This window comes from Zalophus californianus, chromosome 7, assembly GCF_009762305.2.
Source record: "Zalophus californianus isolate mZalCal1 chromosome 7, mZalCal1.pri.v2, whole genome shotgun sequence".
NCBI classification, from domain to species: Eukaryota; Metazoa; Chordata; class Mammalia; order Carnivora; family Otariidae; genus Zalophus; species Zalophus californianus.
The window spans coordinates 47,228,118-47,250,401 of NC_045601.1; positions in this window are offsets into that span (position 1 = coordinate 47,228,118).

The following is a 22,284-nucleotide window of genomic DNA, read 5'->3' on the forward strand; positions in this document are numbered from 1 at the left end:
TTCCAAAATATCATACAATGGAATCCTAAAATGCAGCCTAATGGGTCCCGTTTCTTTCACTTAGTAAAATGTATTTAACAGGCATCTATGTTGTTGTCAATTGATAGCACTTTCCTTTGTATTGCTGAGGTATCCACTATGTAGATGTTTCAGAGTTCATATTCCATTCACCTATAGAAGGACATCTCGGCTGTTTCCAATTTTTGGTGATTATGAATAATGCTGCTATAAACTTCACATATAAACATTTTTGACAACATATGTGTTTATTTTATTTTCATCAATATCCAGGAGTAGCAGTACTGGGTTGTATGATTAGTTCTGTTTAACTTTATAATAGACTCTCCATACTGTTTGTTTTTTTCTTTCCAAAATAGCTATGTCATTTTGCATTCCTATCATCAGTGAATGAGAGTTCCAATACTTGGCATCCCAGCCAGCATTTGATAATGGCAGGGTTATGTTTGGTTGGTTGTTTTGTTTTGCCATTCTAACAGGTGCACAGTGGCAGCTCATTGTGATTTTAATTTCTAGTTCCCAAAGGCAAATAATGTTGAGCATATTTTCATATATTTATTTCCCATCCATGCATCTTTTTTGGTGAAGTTTTTGTTCAGAACTTCTCCCTATTTTTTTAGTTAGGTTGTTTGTTTTCTTATTGTTGATTTTTAAGAGTTCTTCATACATCTGAACATAGTCCTTTGTTAGATATATCATTTGAAAATATTTTTTTCCAGTCTGTATCTTATCTTTTCATTCTCTTGATGGTGACTTTGAGAGAGTGATAATTTTGTATTAAAAAAAGTCTCTTTTACTACTTTTTAAAATAGATCCTGCTTTGGGTATTGTACTTCAAAACTCTTTGCCTTAACGAATACATACAAATTATCACTTACATTTTTTTTCCTATAAGTATCATATTTTTATGTTTTTATTTAGACATCATTCATTTTGAGTTTTAATTTTTGTATCATGTATGAGCTATGCATTGAAGTTCAAATTTGGAAAATAGTTGACTAATATTTCCAATATCATTTTTTAAATACACTATCACTCTTCCATTTTATTACTTTTGCACTTTTGTCAAAAGTTAGTTGACTATATTAACTGACTATATGTGAGGATCCATTTACAAACCCTGTATCTTATCCCATTGATTCATGTGTCTATACTTTCACCAACAACACAGTGTCATTTTTTTCTTTCCCATTTTCATTTCTTCCCTCCTCCCCCAGTTTTTACCTGGGAATTTTTTTAAGATTTTATTTATTCATTTGAGACAGAGAGAGAGAGAGGGAGAGAGAGAGAGAGAGTGAGCAGCAGGGGGGAAAGGCAGAGGACAAGGGAGAAGCAGACTCCCCTCAGAGCAGGGAGCCCAATGCTAGGCTTGATCCCAGGACCTGGAGATCATGACTTGAGCTGAAGGCAGACGCTTAACCATCTGAGCCACCCAGGCACTCCTCTGGGAATTTTTTCTTAATATTCTTTTGGAAATGTAAGTTTCTGCTATCTGATGATTAATTTAAAGTTCTTTTTTGCTCTCTGAATGTTTCATGTATAAACAGAAACATAATATGTTTTTGTTTCAGGAACGTACTGTATTCTCTTATCTCTCAAATTATTTTCTTAGTTTTCTTCTGTTCTTTTCATTTTTTATTTCCACAATTTTTCAGTTTGCTTGCTTTCTTCTCTGTCTTTTATGTTGGAGATTTTTTTTTTTCAAATTTCTAATGATTACTGTCGGTTCATATTTAAGGGTGACATACTGAAAAGTAGATTGGGATTCAATATGTGATAATTAAGGCTTGGAAATTGGTGAGCCTCACTGCAGGGTAGTTTGGAGAAACTTGGTCCTTTTTTGGGGGGTCTTTTCTCTTGTTACCTGTCACTTTCATCTGAAAGAAATTCCTTATCTGCAAGCTGGGATTGGGTGAGTGTTAAGCATGGTTGCTAGAATTCTAGGGCCTGAGAAGAGAAAGTTGGAGGGTGGTTCTCTCTTCTCATAAGTAGATTTGTGTCACCCCCACCCTCAAAGTGTACCTGATATCCCTAAGTCCAGAGCCAGTCTGTATGTTTCAGGTTCTCCAGAGAGTAATCGCCAGCCCTCTGCAGAGGCTCAGAAGAGGAAGTCTCTCTCTGGCTATTTGGGATAAGAAAGGATGGATGGTTAGGGTGCCTGGCTGGTTCAGTCAGGAGAACATGCAACTCCTGATCTCCCAGTAGTGGGTTCAAGCCTCACGTTGGAGGTAGAGATTATAAAAAAAAAAAAAAAAAAAAAAAAAAAAAGATGGGTGGATCAATTTAACAGTTCTTTTAAACATTTATAACATTTTTCATTTGTAATTTGCTTTGCACTTCTGTTTTCAGAGCTACCTGTTGCCTTTGATATCTGAGTTACCATGAGTACAATCATTTTGTTTCTTGTGAGCTTTATACACATACTGTCCCAAGTTTTAGCTTTCTCTGGTCTGCTAGGTCAATTATCAATGGCTTTCCAGTTCCAAAATGTTAACATAAATCATTCTTTCCTCTCATCTTTTTGTTTTTGTGAGGTTTTGCTTTTTTATTTATTTACTATCCTTTCTTTGAATTTTTGAGAAGAAATGGAGATGAATGCATAATTCTATTTCAGCAATCATGAAAATGCACTTTTTAAATGTCTTACTGCAAGGAGACAGTGTCTTAAATAGAGTACCTTTTAGTAAACCACCAATATTGAGTAATTTGAGCCCTCCAAAATTTTTCTTTGTCAAAGTAATTCTGGCTATTTTAGTCCCTTGTTTTTCCATATAAATTTTAGAATCAGCTTGATGATTATTCCAGAAAAAAAAAGCAAAACGAAAAACCCCAACCTGTTGTGATTTCCATTGGGATTGTATTGAATCTATAGATAAAACTGTGGTGAACTGACATTTTAACAGCACTGCGTTTTCCAATCCAGGAACACAGTATCTAGAAACATAGCATATCTCTTGGTTTATTTAGGTCTTTTTATTTATTTCTTCAGTATTTGGTAGTTCTTCAGCATACAGATACTGCAGTTTTTAAAAGATTTTTTCAGTTTCAAATTCCCATTGTTTATATTTATCATATAGAAGCAAGATAAATTTGAACTTATTAACTTTGTATCTTTCAACTTGGAGAAAAATACTGAAGTCTCCAACTATAATTTTAGATTTGTCTATTTCTCTTTTTAGATCTATTAGTTTTCACTTTATTTATTTTGAACTCAGATGGTAAGTATGTATACATCTAAGATTGTTATGTCTTCTTGGAGAATTGCTCCTTGTTCATTGTATAATGACTTGTTACCCCAACACTTTCATTGTTCTGAAGTCTATTTTCTCTGATATTATAAAAAAAAAATCCAGCTTTTTTTTGGTTAGTGTTTGTATGATGTGTTAGGGGTCCACAAGATGATTCTCAGGCTCAGTGATTGACTAGAAGAACCCACAGGACTCATAAGTTTTGTGATCATTGTTATAATTTATTACTAAAAGAATGCAGTGTAAATCAGAGAAGGAAAAGTCACATAAGGTGAAGTCCTGATGAAACCAGGTGCAAGCTTCCAAGTGGCCCTTCCCAGTGGATTCACACGAGATATTCTTAATTCCTCCAACAATGATGTCTAACAACATGTGCAAAGAGGTTCCAACCAGGAAATTTCATACAATCCAAGTTTTCCAGGATTTCACTGGATATCTGTCTTGTAGGCCTATAGTACCTATGTGAATGATCTTATTTCCTCAAGATCTAAAACCCCAGAGCAAAAGTCGACATTTACCATAAAACACATTTTTAACATAAACTATGTGAACAGACTAATTCAGCAAAGCCCAGTGTCTTAGAGATGCAATAGTACCCTTATCAGACAGAACATTCCAAGAGCTAAGCTCCCAGGAGCCAGAAAAAGGCCAATCATGAAAATAAGCCTTTCTTCTGGATGTGCAGGGTTCGAGCAATGCAGACCTGCTGCATTAACCCTTTCCCATACATAGGATATAACTTTTTCCATCCTTTTCAATTTAGCTGATCTATATCTTGATTATTTAAATGGGTTTTCTTTAGAGAGCAAATACTTAGATCTTGCCTTTTTTTATCCAATATGGAAATCTCTCTATTTTAACTGTTGCGTTTAGACTGTTCATTGTTAATGTGATTATTGATATAGTGGGGTTAAAATTTATCATCTTAAGCAAGACTTTTTAACCAGGAATATGATGACACTTGGTGATTCAGCAAGAACTTCAAAGACTTCTGCAAACCTAAGGAAATTATATATAAAATTTTGTGTGGGGGTTGCCTGGGTGGCTCAGTCAGTTAAGCCTCTGCCTTTGGCTCAGGTCATGATCTCTGGGTCCAGAGATCAAGCCCCATGTTGGGGTCTCTGCTCAGTGAGGAGTCTGCTTCTCCCTGTCAATCTCCCTCTGTGCTTCCCCCTCCCTTTCTCTTTCAAATAAATAAATAAAAGCTTTAAAAAATTTTTTTGTGTGTGTGTCCATATGTTTGAACGCAATTTTTGTGACAGGAACCAAGAATTCATCAGACTCTCATATATACCTGTGACATGTTTTTCCTCACCAAAAAATAGTATTTAAGAAGATAGGGGCAGCAACATAATAATAAATACCATTTTCTGAGTGCATATCTGTGAGCCAGTGCTGTTGTAAGAGATTTGTATTTATCAATTTATCAATTGATAAATACAAATCAATTTTTTAAAATATTTTATTTCTTTATTTGACAGAGAGAGAGATAGCAAGAGCAGGAACACAAGCAGGGAGAGTGGGAGAAGGAGAAGCAGGCTTCCCGTGGAGCAGGGAGCCTGATGCAGGGCTCGATCCCAGGACCCTGGGATCATGACCTGAGCTGAAGGCAGACACTCAACGACTGAGCCACCCAGGCGCCCCAATACAAATCAATTTATCACTTTATCAATCAATTTATCATTTCTAATCTTCCTAACTATCCTGTAAGGAAGTTACTATTATCCTCATTTTGTAGATGAAGAGATTGAGAGGTTAAACAATTTGCCTGGGTACAGAGCTAGTAAGTGGTTGAGTGGATGTCCTATCCAGGCTGACTAGCCCTAGGAAGTATCCTGGAAAATACACTGTGCTACCAGTCACAACGCTCTCACAAACACTGAGATTCTAAGTCTGTCCACATCAACACCAGCAACAAAACATCATCTTCCACTGATTTTCATTGACAAATAACTGCAGAAAACAGTAAATTTTACACTTTGGTAGCCAATTGTCAACTAGTTGATAAATAAATAGAAAACTGACTAGGGGTTTTAGAAGCTCGCAGGCATTGTTTCAAATATGAGAAACACAGATCTAGTTAGTAATATTAAGTTAATATGGATTTTGCTATTTGAGCTTTTTTGACATAACCTTTTGTACCTTTCTCCGGTGCAATTTTAGGGCTGAATAATATCTAACTGAACTAACATTTAAGCATGTTATTGCTTTAAGACTATAAAAAAATATAAATGTTTGTGGAATTTCTATTCCACTTTACAAATACAGGGGATGTATTCTCTAAAAGCCATAGACCAAATTATATGTAAGATCTCCCTTCTGAACAAGAAGAAATTATCTGCAATATGTGAAATAAGAGCATTTCACAACAGTGGAGAAGACAACAAAACAGCCCTGAGATGAAGCATGTTCAGTAAGATAGAGGATAGTAAAGAGTCCAGTGTAACTGGGAGTTATGTGAGTGATGAATTTAGTGGAGATGATCCAAGCACTGAAATGGATCTTGCAAATCCTTGTAATCGTTTCGAGTTTTGTTCTGAATAAAATGGATCAATCTCACAGCTGAGTCTCTCTGGGGTAAATGTAGAAGCAGGGATGCCAGTAAGGGATGTTTTACAATAACCCAGACAAGAGAAGACCCTGACCACCAGTATAACAGTAGTATAGATGATGATGGATGTTTCAAATCTAGAAATATTCTGAAGGTAGAGAAAGCAGCATTTACTTTTGGAAGGGACATATGGTAGGAGAAAGGAAAGGAGTCAAAAATGACTCAGGGGTACCTGGGTGGCTCAGTTGCTTAAGCATCTGCCTTAGGCTCAGGTCATGATCTCAGGGTCCTGGGATAAAGCCGCACATCGGGCTCACTGCTGAGCGGGGAGTCTGTTTCTCTCTCTCCCTCTGCCCTTACCCCCTGCTGTTGTATTCTCTCTCTCTCTCTCTCTCTCTCTCTCAATTAAATAAATAAAAAATCTTTAAAAAAATGACTCAAGTTTTTGATCTAAGGAATTGGAAGAACAACTTACCTATAACTCAGATTGGAAAAGTGTGAGTGGAAAAAAATTCACAGGGAAGATTAAGAGTTCAGTTTGGGGCATGTTGAATTTGAGGTATCAATTATACACCCAGTAGGAAATGTTGAGTAATCATATATGAATAAATGAATAATACTCTTATATGAGATAAGGCAAAGAATCTGTAAAGTTTTTGTGAAAAATAAACTGTTTTTTGGTCAATTTCTTAGAGGCACTATTAACTTGATATGTCTATTACATACTTCTAGGTTCTGGGAATACATTAGTGAAAAAAAGGCATAAACCTCTGTTTTCATGAAGATTACATTCTAGTGGAGAGAGATAGAAACTTTAAAAATTAAATAAGGAAAATATATAATAAGTTAGAAGGTAATGTATGCTTTGAGAAAAAAAGGTATGAAAGGCTGGGAAGTACTGGATGTGGCAGCAAGCCGAGAGCGGGTGCTGTCGCTGAAATGACTACCGTATGCCTCACAAACAATGGCTGTTCAGAATATCCAGACAGTCATATAATACTTAGAGGAGCTTTCTCAGAAGTTGCAATATTTGTGAAGCACTTGAAGCAGGAGATTGTGAGCATCACTTACAACATTTAATTCAACCTTGAAGGACATTTCCAATGGAAGGACTCTATAGACGTATCTGACACCACAGATTACACTGAGATACACAAGATCTGTTCAGATCCATTGAATGCCATCATTCATACTCCCATCATTCATGTTCAGCTCCCGCTTGTGTCCTGGTGAGGGAAGGGAGTCTTGCTTTTCAGCTAGTATCATCAAGATTTCATATGTCCCCAGGAGAGGAAAAGATGGAAAGAGGAAGATGAGGGGAAAATAAGAGGTTTGGAGAAGGAAAAATTAGGACGGTAGAAAATAGAGAGGAAGAGTCATACATTCTAAAGCATCATTGAAGACCTAAGCTGAAAAATCTGAGGATGGTAATAATTCACATGGATTGAGCATTTATTGTTCGACAAGAATTATGCTAAGTGCTGTACACTCATTAACTCATTTAATCTTCATAACAACTCTAAGAAATAGATACCATTTTGATCTATATTTTACAGGTACAGAAAGCAGAGCTTGTGATCTTTAAATAGCCTGTGGGTCACGCAGCTAGTAAGTGATGGAGCTGTGGCGATCTGATGTTGATCACATGCTCTTACCTGCTAAGCAATGCAGCCTGCCTGACTTCCAGGTGAGAATAGCCTGCCCTACTTTCACATAAGATTTGTTGTACATTGCTTTTGGTCCTCTTCGTGCATTTACCAAAATGAACTATAGCACTGGAGAAAATAAGGCTCAAAGCAAAATGTCACATTACACAAATTTTATCTTGCAGGTAAATTTTTCCTATCAGAAACAATGTATAATTAGTATATTTACAAACACACACACACACACACACCCCTGCAATTTGTCAATAGTATTAAACTGGTCGTCATTAATCTGTAAAATTTCTTATTGCATTATTTGAATGCTTGTGAATTAATGAATAAATATTCAATTAGTTTTCCTCTTTTCTACTGATGCCCTAGCCTTAGCTTTAACCACTTACAAGAAATGATAATAAAAATAGTGGGTTTTTTTAAATGTTGCATGCAATATTCCCTTTGATATATACACCAACCCAACGAAGTAGTAATTGTCCCTGTTTTGGAAAACAAGGAGTTTCATAGATATCGCTATTGTTAGTCAGCTAAATAACATCAGCACTAGGTCAAAGTCAGCACAAATTAATTGACTACAAGAACTCATCCACAAAGGAAGTGGTTTATTTTGCCTAAGATTTTTTTCTCTGCCACTTGATCACTGGGATGACTTGGTGACAACTCTGATAAGCAACCTAATTGTTAACTAGAATGGGAGAGAGAAGAAAAAGAGAAAAAATAACAGAAAAGGAAAAGGAGACTGGGAAAAGAAAAAGGAAATAAAACCTTTCTTCTGAAGGATTGCAAATGATTTGGCTACAATGGTGACAATAGGGAGAAAAGCAGTGATGAGTACTATCCGTAACAGATTTTAAAGGTAACACTTGACTTTGTAGTTAAGTTAGTACTGTTTTATAAATGGAATCAAAGTCTCTCCATGTTCTAGCGTGACCATAGTTTGAACTTTTTCTAGGCCTTTTTTGATGATAGACAGTCATTTTGAAAGGGAAAATTGAATATTTACTCTTTATTTAAGTAAAGTAGCATTCATCCTATAACACTGGAGAATATTCTATGGCATCCTGTGATCTTGCCTAGTTTTTTTTTTTTTCTTGGAAGAAAGATATAGTGGTAGAACTTGATTTTATGGATTACACCAGGTTTTTAGTTAACCATTAAATTAAGTTATAAGGCTTGTTATTGGACTTTATACTAAAATAAATTTAAAATGTCATCAATTACATGAACATGAAGTATTGTTAAAACTCATATAAATATAATAAAGAGAAAGATTCCAAAGAGATGAGAATGGGAGGCAAGTTCAAAAGTGATGTCTTAAAAAACTTCATTGAATTCTTATTCATTTTAGAATGTCTCATCCTTACAGTGTTTGTCAATACTGATTGTTCCAAATAGAATCTAGTTTATTCTCCCTTGAACATTAGATGTGATGGGTTTCATTAAAATGGCATAACTTGTGAAATTCCCTGGGAAATCTTACAGACACCTGAATAAATAAGCAATCTATTAAATTATAGATATATAGCTTTGATGATAAGTTCACTTTCACAAGCTCTCATTCTTTTGGTCCCCTGGTACAAAAACTCAGCTTAAGGCACTTGAAGTTAACACAGTGGAAAAATAATGGAATTCATATAATGTAGCAATAGATTATAGTTGACTCTTCCAGGAAGGGGAGCAGGTGGATTCTACCATAGAGCATAGAGCATAAGCATGCTCCATTTCACTAACAATGAAGAGGGAAAGTGTTAGCTATGTAAGGGGGAAGTATATCAAGAAGGAAAATAAGTTAAGGAGAAGACAAGAAGCCCAGAAAATGGTGGCATAAACAGTCTGGTCACATTCAGAATTGTCAGGTGAAAGTGACCACATGAGGCTTCTGAGTTACACTACAACAATGCAAAACATTTAACAGGAGATAATGGCAAGCTCCTAAATTACTACCAATGTGCTTTTAGAATTTAGCTTGCAATCAAGTAGAGAAAGTGCAAGGTCATGTTCCTGCAAAGAGGTGCTGACATCTTTATTTCCACTTTTCTGTGCAATTACACCAGCAAAAGATAAATATGAAATATTCCTCTCTTTCAACTCTGTACCACATCATCTAGATTGCACTATCAATAGTGACAATAAAATGGAAGATAGATTTCTCTTTTCATTTTTTTTTTAGCTTTGTTTTTCTCTCTCTCTCTCTTTTTAAAGAATGACACTTGGATTTATTCTCAGAATAATATTTTCTGAAAGAAGTCCATGCCATAACCCTATTCTCAAATCTAACACTAGCTTAGAAAATGATGTAAAGATTTACATTAAATTGCTGGAAAGAAGACTTTAGGATATAGAAGGAGAAATTCTTTCTAAGAAATGTAGTCAATGATATTCTCACATTAAAAGAAAGCAATTTTTAGATGAATACTATCTTTTTGCCCTTCAATTTCACATAGCTAAAGGGAAAGGATATAGATATTTGTCATGAATTATTGTCCTTTGGAAACCTATTTGAAAATAAACATATTATCTGTAAAGGAATTTATAAAAGTATAATTAGAACAATGCACCAAATAATAACAGAATTCACAATATTAAGGACTCACAAAACTCTTAAAATAGCCACATGCTTGATTAGGATACAGATCTCAATAAATTTTAAAAAATTGAAATGTTTCAGAGTGTACTCTCTGACCACAATGGAATTAATCTGAACACAAATTAAAAATGTATTAAGAAGTCCAAATTGATGGAACATTATATAATATATTCTTAGAAAACCTACTGAACAAAAAAGAAATCAGAATGGGAATTAGAAAATAATTTAAATTTAATGATAAGAAACATAACAAAATGCGTGGAATATAAGCAAACCAGAGTTTAGAGGAAAATGTATACTTTTAAAGACATATTTAATCAGAAAAGTTAAAAATCAATATTCAACATTCCTTCTCAAGAAACTACCTCAAAACTAACCCAAAGGAAGTAGAAAGACTGAAATAATAAAAATCACATCAGAAAAAAGTAAAATAGATAACGTATGTACAAATAAAGAGAATCTACAAGCCAAAAAAAAAAAAAAAAAAGCTAGGGTGCCTGGGTGGCTCAGATGGTTAAGCATCTGCCTTCAGCTCAGGTCATGATCCCAGGGTCCTGGGATCGAGTCCCGCATCAGGCTCCCTGCTCCTTGGGAGCCTGCTTCTCCCTCTGCTTCTCTCTCTCTCTCTCTCCCTCTGTCTCTCATGAATAAATAAATAAAATCTTTAAAAAAACAAAAAACAAAAACAAAAAAAAGCTAAATAAAAATGAAAGCAAGAGAGAGTAATGTACCACCAATATTGGACAGACATCAAAAGCACTCAGCAACTAAGATGAATAGATAAATTCTTTAGAAACACAATATATCAAAATTGACACAAGAAAAAAATATCTGCATACTTCTGTATCTATTATAAATTGAATTTATTATTAAAATTATTCCCACAAAGAAGCAGTGTTTCTAACATAAATTTTAAGAAAGACATAACACTAATCCTATACATCCTACACCCATTCTTCAAGGAACCAAGAAAGAAGGGATATTTCAGAATTAGTCTCATGAGGCCAAAATAGTGTTGATACCAAAATCTGACAAAGCTACTGTCTGGCTTCTTTCATGAACATGGATATAATAAATTATAATAAAAATATTAGCAAATTTTAGTGATATATAAAAATGATTTTATATCACAAATGGTGTTGATTACAGGAATTTAAGGTAGTCTCAACCTTTGAAAATCAATGTATATATCATGTCATAATGACTGCAAAAAGGAGAAAAATCTAATGTAAGGAAAGCACTTGATAAAATTCTACAAATATTATTGAAAACACTTAATAAAGATCTAAATAAATAGATATACCATACTAGTTTTGAAAACTCTGAGATGTGGATAAGTCAATCTCCACAAATTGAGGTACAGGTTTAATGAAATCCAAATCAAAATCACAGCTTTTTTGGTGGAAATTGATAAGATGATTCTAAAATTTATAAATGAGCCACACTTGAAGAAAACAAAGCTGGAGGATTTAAACTACCAGATATGAGGACTGATTATAACACTACAGTAATAAGGGCATTGTAATATTGACACACACACACAATATATATATATATATTTTTTAAGATATTACTTATTTATTTCTTCATTTGAGAGTGCCAGCAAGGGGGAAAGTCAGAGGGAGAGCGAGAAGCAGACTCCCTGCTGAGCAGTGAGCCTGATGCAGGGCTAATGGGGGGCTGGATTCCAGGACCCTGGGATCATGGCCTGAGCCTAAGGCAGACATTTAACCAACTGAGCCACCCAGGAGCCCCTGGAAAAAACTATATTTTGATTCTTACTTTACACCATAGAAAAATAAAACAATTGTGGATGGATCAGGAATCTAACTGTGAAAGATGATATAAAGACCAAATGCTATTTATTCATCAAAATTCCAAATGTCCAAAATAGGTCCAAAAACAGGTGAATGGCTAAATAATTACCATTACACTTATTTTTGAAAAATATTTTAAGGCATAGAGCATATAATTTAAAACATGAAAGTTAGTACTATACAAAATTGGATATAGAGCATAATTCCAACTTATACATATAATAGGAATGTAAAATTTGGAATGAATAAAACAAAATAAAGTGGTTATCCATTGGTAACTTTTCCCTTTCCTTATCCTTCTTTGTGTTTCTAAATTTTCTAGCATGTATATATACCCTTTATACATGGAACGAAAGTTTATAAATTTACCCCAATTACTTCATAATTCACGTAATATTTTCTATTTTATGAGCATCCATTTGAAGTCATTTGTAGAATTTGACCATGAAAAACTACTTCCCAAATGATGTGACCCCCTCCTGATCAGAGTGAATCTTTTCACAATGTTTTCCTCAGTCTTGACATTTTTATTTATTTTTACCCCACATGTTTGATTTTTCCAAACACAAGCTGAGAGTAGCTCTAAAATTTATAGATTTAAATTTTAAAACTCTGGCTGTGCTCTCAAAACTCAAGAGTAAGAGAAACAAACAATGCAATTAGATCATGGGCTAAGGCACAGAGAAACATTTAACCAAAAGAGATATACAGATGGCAAATTAGCACATGAAAAGATGCTCAACATCATTAGCCATTAGGGAAATGCAAACTACACCCAATGACACACCACTACCGACCTATCAGAATGGCTAAAATGAAAAATGCTGGCAATAACAAATGCTGACAATGATCGGATAAACTGGATCCCTTATACAATGCTTGTAGGAGTGTAAAATGGTACAGTCACTGTGAAAAACTACAGCACTCCTAGGAACATATCTAAGTTCACACAGAAACCTGTGCATGCATGTTTATAACAACTTTATTTGTATTAACCCCAAAATAGAAACAACCATGATATCTTTTAATGATTGAATGGTTAATCAAATTGTGGTAATCCTGTACCATAGAATACTACTCGGCAATAAAACAAAAGGAATGCATTGCTAATATGCATGACAACTTGGTCACCATCTCCAGAAAATTAGGCTGAATGAAAAACACTGATCTCAAAGATTGTTTGTATATGATTCTATATCTGTAACATTCTTGAAATGACAAAATTGTAGAAATGGAGAACAAATTTTGGGTTGCTTGGGTTTAAAAAGGAAGTGAGGTGGAAAGGAAATGGGTGTAGCCACAAAAAGGTAACCTGAAGTGTCCTTGAGATGGAAAAGCTCTTATCTTAATCTTGGATCAGTGTTAGTGTCCTCGTTGTGAATTAAAAAGTTAATTAAAAAATGTAAGGTATAATTATAGGCCTCCATATATATTACTTTTAAAAAAGTAAAAATAAATCAGAGTAGGTGACCATTATTAGTTAAAGAACAGAAAATATTTCCTGAAATCAGTTAACTGCTTTTTTCTGCTATTAAATAAATGTAGGTTCAATGTAACTTCATATTAATTTAAGACGGGGAGATTTTTATATGTTCCTTTCTACTGTTGTTTTGCATACTGCTAATGTATGAGGCAACAACGAGCCTTCTGTACTCAATCACCTTTAAATGAAAAACATAATAATGCCAATTTCTTACAAGTAAAAAGGAAATCTGCACAACCGGATAGCAACTCATTAAGGAATTCCACAGTCAGTCTACAGAGGTTGAGTAAGACCTGATTGGGAAGAAGCTAGGTAGGAGCATTATGGCATTCTGTGAAAGAAAAGATTAATATTTGGACCAGTCAGGTAACCTTGAGGGAAGCAGTTCTTCACATAATTGAAAAGAGCTGCATTACACATGCCTTAGAAAAAGAACCATACATCTCTGAATATAACACTGGTAACAATGAAAATACCCTCTAATAAATAGAATAAAGTGCAATGAACACTTAGGTTAGCTATTCCTTTAATGTTAACTCAGCACAGTCCAAACTAGGAAGGACTATTTATCTTTGAGTTTCATGATTTAGAACTTAAATACCTCAAGGCTCTGACAAGCACTATTGTCAGGAAACAACAACAAAGAAATAGCTGTCATGAGATTTACAAATCAGATCCAGGAAGTGATGATAAAACTACAGAATTATTTTTAGCTATTTTAACAGACAGCTTCTGAAGGTGTTAACTTTCTTATAAAGAATGTAAATTGAAAGTTGGAGAAGTTTCATTAAATACCTCATTGTCAGAGTACCTGGAAAATATGCTGTTCCAGAAAATATCTTCATGTTCACTCTCTACTTTGTTTTTTCTTTTTTCCCACTAAATATTGCCTTATGCAGGATCCATATAAATTTTTAATATGGAGAGGTTGTTCGTCCTCAGCACAGTGTTTTCTTTTATAATTTAACTAAAAATAATCCTCTTAAAGAAACTTTTGCTTGTTTTGTTTTGTTTAATTTTTTATTGTTATGTTAATCACCATACATTACATCATTAGTTTTCGATGTAGTGTTCCATGATTCATTGTTTGTGCACAAAACCCAGTGCTCCATGCAGAATGTGCCCTCCTTAATACCCATCACCAGGTTAACCCATCCCCCTACCCCCCTCCCCTCTAGAACCCCCAGTTTGTTTTTCAGAGTCCATCATCTCTCACGGTTCGTCTCCCCCTCCTATTTACTCCCCTTCATTCTTCCCCTCCTGCTATCTTCTTCTTCTTTTTTATTTCTTAACATATATTGCATTATTTGTTTCAGAGGTACAGATCTGTGATTCAACAGTCTCGCATAATTCACAGCGCTCACCATAGCACATATCCTCCCCAATGTCTATCACCCAGCCACCCCATCCCTCCCATGGGCTCACCACTCCAGCAACCCTCAGTTTGTTTCTTGAGATTAAAAATTCCTCATATCAGTGAGGTCATATGATACATGTCTTTCTCTGATTGACTTATTTCACTCAGCATAACACCCTCCAGTTCCATCCACGTCATTGCAAATGGCAAGATCTCATTCCTTTTGATGGCTGCATAATATTCCATTGTGTTTATATACCACATCTTCTTTATCCATTCATCTGTCGATGGACATCTTGGCTCTTTCCACAGTTTGGCTATTGTGGACATTGCTGCTATAAACATTGGGGTGCGCGTACCCCTTCGGATCCCTACATTTGTATCTTTGGGGTAAATACCCAGTAGTGCAATTGCTGGATCGTATGGTAGCTCTATTTTCAATTGTTTGAGGAACCTCCATACTGTTTTCCAGAGTGCTTGCACCAGCTTGCATTCCCACCAACAGTGTAGGAGGGTTCCCCATCTCTGCATCCCTGCTAACATCCGTCGTTTCCTGACCTGCTAATTTTAGCCATTCTGACTGGTGTGAGGTGGTATCTCATTGAGGTTTTGATTTGGATTTCCCTGATGTGGAGGGTTGTTGAGCACTATTTCATGTGTCTGTTGGCCATTTTGATGTCTTTGGAAAAACGTCTGTTCATGTCATCTGCCCATTTCTTGATTGGATTATTTGTTCTTTGGGTGTTGAGTTTGATAAGTTTTTTTGGATTTTGGATACTAGCCCTTTATCTGCTATGTCATTTGCAAATATTTTCTCCCATTCTGTTGGTCGTCTTTTGGTTTTGTGGACTGTTTCTTTTGCTGTGCAAAAGCTTTTTATCTTGATGAAGTCCCAATAGTTCATTTTTGCCCTTGCTTCCCTTGCCTTTGGTGATGTTTCTAGGAAGAGGTTGCTGAGGCTGAGGTCGAAGAGGTTGCTGCCTGTGTTCTCCTTTAGGATTTTGATGGACTCCTGTCTCACGTTTAGGTCTTTCAACCATTTGGAGTCTATTTTTGTGTGTGGTGTAAGGAAATGGTCCAGTTTCATTCTTCTGCATGTGGCAGTCCAATTTTCCCAACACCATTTGTTGAAGAGACTGTCTTTTTTCCATTGGACATTCTTTCCTGCTTTGTCAAAGATGAGTTGACCATAGAGTTGAGGGTCCATTTCTGGGCTCTCTATTCTGTTCCATTGATCAATGTGTCTGTTTTTGTGCCAGTACCGTACTGTCTTGAGGATGACAGCTGTGTAATAGAGCTGGAAGTCCGGAATTGTGATGCCACCAGCTTTGCTTTCCTTTTTCAACATTCCTCTGGCTATTCGGGGTCTCTTCTGGTTCCATACAAATTTTAGGATTATTGCTTCCATTTCTTTAAAAAAGCGGTTGGTATTTTGATGGGGATTGCATTGAATGTGTAGATTGCTCTAGGTAGCATTGACATCTTCACAATGTTTGTTTTTCCAAACCATGAGCATGGAACGTTTTTCCATTTCTTTGTGTCTTCCCCCATTTCTTTCTTAAGTATTTTATAGTTTTCTGAGTACAGATCCTTTGCCTCTTTGGTTAAATTTATTCCTAGGTATCTTATGGTTTTGGGTGCAATTGTAAATGGGATCGACTCCTTGATTTGTCTCTCTTCTGTCTTGTTGTTGGTGTATAGGAATGCCACTGATTTCTGTGCTTTGATTTTATATCCTGCCACTTTACTGAATTCCTGTATGAGTTCTAGCAGTTTTGGGGTGGAGTCTTTTGGGTTTTCCACATACAGTATCATATCATCTGCAAAGAGTGAGAGTTGGACTTCCTCTTTGCCAATTTGGATGCCCTTGATTTCTTTTTGTTGTCTGATTGCTGTGGCCAGGACTTCTAATACTATGTTGAATAGCAGTGGTGATAGTGGACATCCCTGCCGCGTTCCTGACCTTAGGGGGAAAGCTCTCAGCTTTTCCCCATTGGGAATGATATTTGCTGTAGGTTTTTCATAGATGGCTTTTATGATATTGAGGTATGTACTCTCTATCCCTATAGTCTGAAGAGTTTTGATCAAGAAAGGATGCTGTACTTTCTCAAATGCTTTTTCTGCATCTATTGAGAGGATCATATGATTCTTGTTCTTTCTTTTGTTAATGTATTGTATCACGTTGATTGATTTGCGGATGTTGAACCAACCTTGCAGCCCAGGGATAAATCCCACTTGGTCATGGTGAATAATCCTTTTAATGTACTGTTGGATCCTATTGGCTAGTATTTTGGTGAGAATTTTTGCATCCATGTTCATCAAGGATATTGGTCTCTAATTCTCCTTTTGATGGGGTCTTTGTCTGGTTTGGGGATCAAGGTAATGCTGGCCTCATAAAATGAGTTTGGAAGTTTTCCTTCCATTTCTATTTTCTGGAACAGTTTCAGGAGAATAGGTATTAATTCTTCTTGAAATGTTTGGTAGAATTCCCCTGGGAAACCATCTGGCCCTGGACTTTTGTTTGTTGGGCTATTTTTGATGACTGCTTCAATTTCCTTAGTGGTTATAGGTCTGTTCAGGTTTTCTATTTCTTCCTGTTTCAATTTTGGTAGTTGATACATCTCTAGGAATGCATCCATTTCTTCCAGGTTATCTAATTTGCTGGCATAGAGTTGCTCATAATATATTCTTATAATTGTTTGTATTTCTTTGGTGTGGGTTGTGGTCTCTCCTCTTTCATTCATGATTTTGTTGATTTGGGTCCTTTCTCTTTTCTTTTTGATAAGTCTAGCCAAGGGTTTATCAATCTTGTTAATTCTTTCAAAGAACCAGCTCCTAGTTTCGTTGATCTGTTCTACTGTTCTTTTGGTTTCTATTTCATTGATTTCTGCTCTGATTTTTATTATTTCTCTTCTCCTGCTGGGTTTAGGTATTAATTGCTGTTTTTTCTCTAGCTCCTTTAGGTGTAGGGTTAGGTTGTGTTTTTGAGACCTTTCCTGTTTCTTGAGAAAGGCTTGTATTGCTATATACTTTCCTCTTAGGACTGCTTTTGCTGTATCCCAAAGATTTTGAACAGTTGTGTTTTCATTTTCATTGGTTTCCATGAATTTTTTAAATTCTTCTTTAATTTCCTGGTTGACCCATTCATTCTTTAGTAGAATGCTCTATAGCCTCCAGGTATTTGAGTTCTTTCTGACTTTCCTCTTGTGATTGAGTTCTAGTTTCAAAGCACTGTGGTCTGAAAATATGCAGGGAATAATCCCAATCTTTTGGTACCAGTTGAGACCTGATTTGTGACCTAGGATGTGATCTACATGGGCACTAGAGAAGAATGTGTATTCCGTTGCTTTGGGATGGAATGTTCTGAATATGTCTGTGAAGTCCATTTGGTCCAGTGTGTCATTTAAAGTCTTTATTTCCTTGTTGATCTTTTGCTTAGATGATCTGTCCATTTCAGTCGGGGGGGTGTTAAGGTCCCCCACTATTATTGTATTGTTGTCAATGTGTTTCTTTGCTTTTGTTATTAATTGCCTTATACAATTGGTTGCTCCCATGTTAGGAGCATAGATATTTACAATTGTTAGATCTTCTTGTTGGATAGACCCTTTAAGTAGGATATAGTGTCCTTTCTCATCTCTTATTACAGTCTTTGGTTTAAAATCTAATTTGTCAGATAGAAGGATTACCACCACAGCTTTCTTTTGGTGTCCATTAGCATGGTAAATGGTTTTCCACCCCTTCACTTTCAATGTGGGGTGTCTTTGGGTCTACAATGAGTCTCTTGCAGACAGCATATCGATGGGTCTTGTTTTTTAATGCAATCTGATAGCCTGTGTCTTTTGATTGGGACATTTAGCCCATTTACATTCAGGGTAACTATTGAAAGATATGAATTTAGTGCCATTGTATTGCCTGTAAGGTGACTGTTACTGCATATTGTCTGTGTTCCTTTCGGTCTATGTTGCTTTTAGGCTCTGTCTTTGCTTAGAGGACCCCTTTCAATATTTCTTGTAGGGCTGGTTTCGTGTTTGCAAATTCCTTTAGTTTTTGTTTGTCCTGGAAGCTTTTTATCTCTCCTTCAATTTTCAATGAGAGCCTAGCTGGATATAGTATTCTTGGCTGCACAGTTTTCTCATTTAGTGCTCTGAAGATATCATGCCAGTCCTTTCTGGCCTGCCAGGTCTCTGTGGATAGGTCTGTTGCCAATCTAATGTTTCTACCTTTATAGTTTACATATCTCTTCTTTCGAATTGCTTTCAAAATTTTCTGTCTCTGAGACTCGTAAGTTTTACTATTAGATGTTGGGGTGTTGACTTATTTTTATTGATTTTGAGAGGGGTTCTCTGTGCCTCCTGGATTTTGACACCTGTTTCCTTCCCCAGATTAGGGAAGTTCTCTTCTATAATTTGCTCCAATATACCTTCTGCCCCTCTCTCCCTTTCTTCTTCTTCTGGGATCCCAGTTATTCTAATGATGTTTCATTTTATGGTATCGCTTATCTCTCGAATTCTGCCCTCATGATCCAGTAGTTGTTTATCTCTCTTTTTCTCAGCTTCTTTATTTTCCATCATTTGGTCTTCTATTTCGCTGATTCTCTCTTCTGCCTCATTTATCCAAGCAGTTAGTGCCCCCATTTTTGATTGCACCTCATTAATAGCCTTTTTGATTTCGATTTGGTTAGATTTTAGTTCTTTTATTTCTCCAGAAAGGGTGTCTCTAATAACTTCCATGCTTTTTTCAAGCCCAGCTAGGATCTTTAAAATCATGATTCTGAACTCTAGGTCCGACATCGTACTAATGTCTGTATTGAGTAAGTCCCTGGCAGGCGGTACTACCTCTTGTTCTTTTTGCTGAGGTGATTTCTTTTGTCTTGTCATCTTGTCCAGAGGAGAATAGATGAATGAGAGAGCAAAATGCTAACAGGTTAACAACGTCCCCAGAAAATATACTCTAAACAAATCAGAAAAGACCTGAAACCAGGGGAAAAGAAAGGGAAAGAAAGAAAAAAGAAAGAGCAAAAAAAGAAAAAGAAAAAGATAAAAACAAACAAAAACAGAACAAAACAAAACAAAACAAAACAGAATATGATCAAATATGATCAGGCTAGTGCATAGATCAGTGCCACACACTAGATTTTGGGTGTACTTTGGTCTGTTAGAAGAAAGTGCCTCCTAAAATTTTAAAGGAAGAAAGACTTATATATGTACAAAATAAGGGTTGATACAATGAAGGGATGGAAGATGACTGTAAAGATGAAAATTATAAAAGGTTTTATAAAAGGAATTGATAAATTGTTTGAAAAAAGAAAGAAGAAGATTTAAAAAAAAATAAGGGAGAGAATGTGATGAGGCAGGAGACTAGAACAAAGCCATACACTAGTGATTTAGGGTGTATTTTGATCTGTTAGAAGAAACTGTATTTCAAAATTTTAAAGATTTTGACTTTAAATATAATTTAAACTTATATATGTATGTCAAAAATAAGGGTAACTACTATGAAGGGATAGAATATGACTCTAAAAATGAAAAATAAAAGTGATCTTTTTTTTTTAAAAAAAAGGGATTGTTAAGATGTTGGTTGAAAAAGGGAAAAAGAAAAATTAAAAAAAAAAATTTAAAAAAATTAACTTTGAAAACTAATGAATCATGGTAAAAAAGCCATGAATTCTATGTGCAGTATTCCCCTAGCGCTGGAGTTCTCCCGTTCTCCTTGATCGGTAAACTTGGTCTTGGCTGGCTGTTTGTGCTGATCTTCTGGGGGAGGGGCCTGTTGCCGTGGTTCCCAAATGTCTTTGCCGAGGCAGAATTGCCCCGCCCTTGTCGGTCCGGGCTAAGCAATCTGCTCGGGTTTGCTCTCGGCAGCTTTTGTTTCCTGCAAGCTCTCGGTACAGCTTTGGAGGATGAGAGTGAAAATCGTGGCCTCCCAATCTCTGCCTGGAGGAGCCAAGAACTCGGGGCCCCACTCCTCAGTGCACCCCCAGAGAAAACCCATCTCCCCGGTCTCCGGCCACACTCCGTGCTCACCCGACCTGGGACCGAGTGTTTCTATCTCTGGCACCCGACTCGGTGTGGAGTCTCTAAACCCAGCAGATCCCTGTGGTGCGCTCCTGCACCGCTCCTCCCCAGGGAGGAAGGGGAGTCTCCCTGGATCTGCCGCTTGTTGGGTCCCTGCTGGAGGAGCAGTGGCCCGACTGTGCCACGGATCACAGTTTATGGCCACCCAGAGCTGAGAGCCCGCACCTCGGCTCCGTCTCTGCAGCCGGCTTCCCCGCTCCGATCCCTGGGAGCTCTGCCGCACTCAGGCACCCCCGGTCTTTCTGTGACCCCGAGGGCCTGAGACCACACTGTCCCACAAAGTTTCCACCCCCAGCTTAGCCACCGGAGTGACGTCCCTCAGCAGAGCCGACTCTAAAAGGTCCGATTTTGTGCTCCGCGGCTCTAGCACTTGCCAGAAGCGGCCGACAGAGGCCCCCTCCTCTGCCGTCTATCCTCCCAAATATCGCCTCGGTTTCACTTCTCCGCACGTCCTACCTACCAGTAAGTGGTCGCTTCTCTGTTCAGAGAGTTGTTGCTACTCTCTTCTTCAATCTCCTGTTGAGTTCGTAGGTGTTCAGAATGGTTTGATCCCCATTCAGCTGAATTCCTGAGACCAGACGAAATCCGGGTCTCCTACTCCTCTGCCATCTTGCTCCGCCTCTACCTTGCCCGTTTTTTTAATGGGTGGCTTCCGACAACCATGGCGCAGCTTTTGGGTTATCTGGATCCTCATTTCTTCATGGTCAAGCAGGAAGTGAGGCAGAAGCAATAAGGGTCTGACGAGCACAAATCTCAAGATTTCAATTATTTTCACCCACCACCACACTTTATAACTGCAAATCTGCTCACTGTCCCCGTATGGAGCTTGAAAATATTCATCTCTGGTTGGTTCTTTCTTCCACAGGAGAGATGCTGTATTGCCCTCTCTTGACCAGTATTTACTCATGGCTTCTTCAAACCTAGTTAAAATTTGAGTTAAACATGCTTCACCCTCATCATTATTGGGTTTGAGGCAGCATTGCAGCACTTTGTTTTTAATGTGTAGTAATGTTGATCCTTGGAAATTAGCTTCTACCACTCAGATTTTCAAACTGGAGAGCCAGACCTAATGAGCTAGAGGGACAAGGTCAGTTCAGGATCACAGTGTCTGGGTTCTTTATGGGAGACTTCCTCAGCCAAAGGATAACATAACATAACAATAGAGGCAACAGCTGAAGAGTTTCTCAGACCATTCTGCAGGCTTAAAGTTTGCAAGTGATTTGGGGAATTAATTAAAAGTTTATCTTAGTTATTAAACTTTAGACAATAAGCTCAGAAGCTAGCTGCATTCAGAGTCAAATTATTAAACTGGAAATATGGACTTTAAAGCAGAAGCCTGGAACAGGTTTGATCTAGTTGACCACGCATTGACAATTTACAAAGGCAAATGAGAACCTGTGAAAATCCTTGTGAAATTAGTGATGATTTTATCCAAATCTAATATTGTAAGCTAACTCTCTGAACAGATGCCAAATAAATTGGATAATT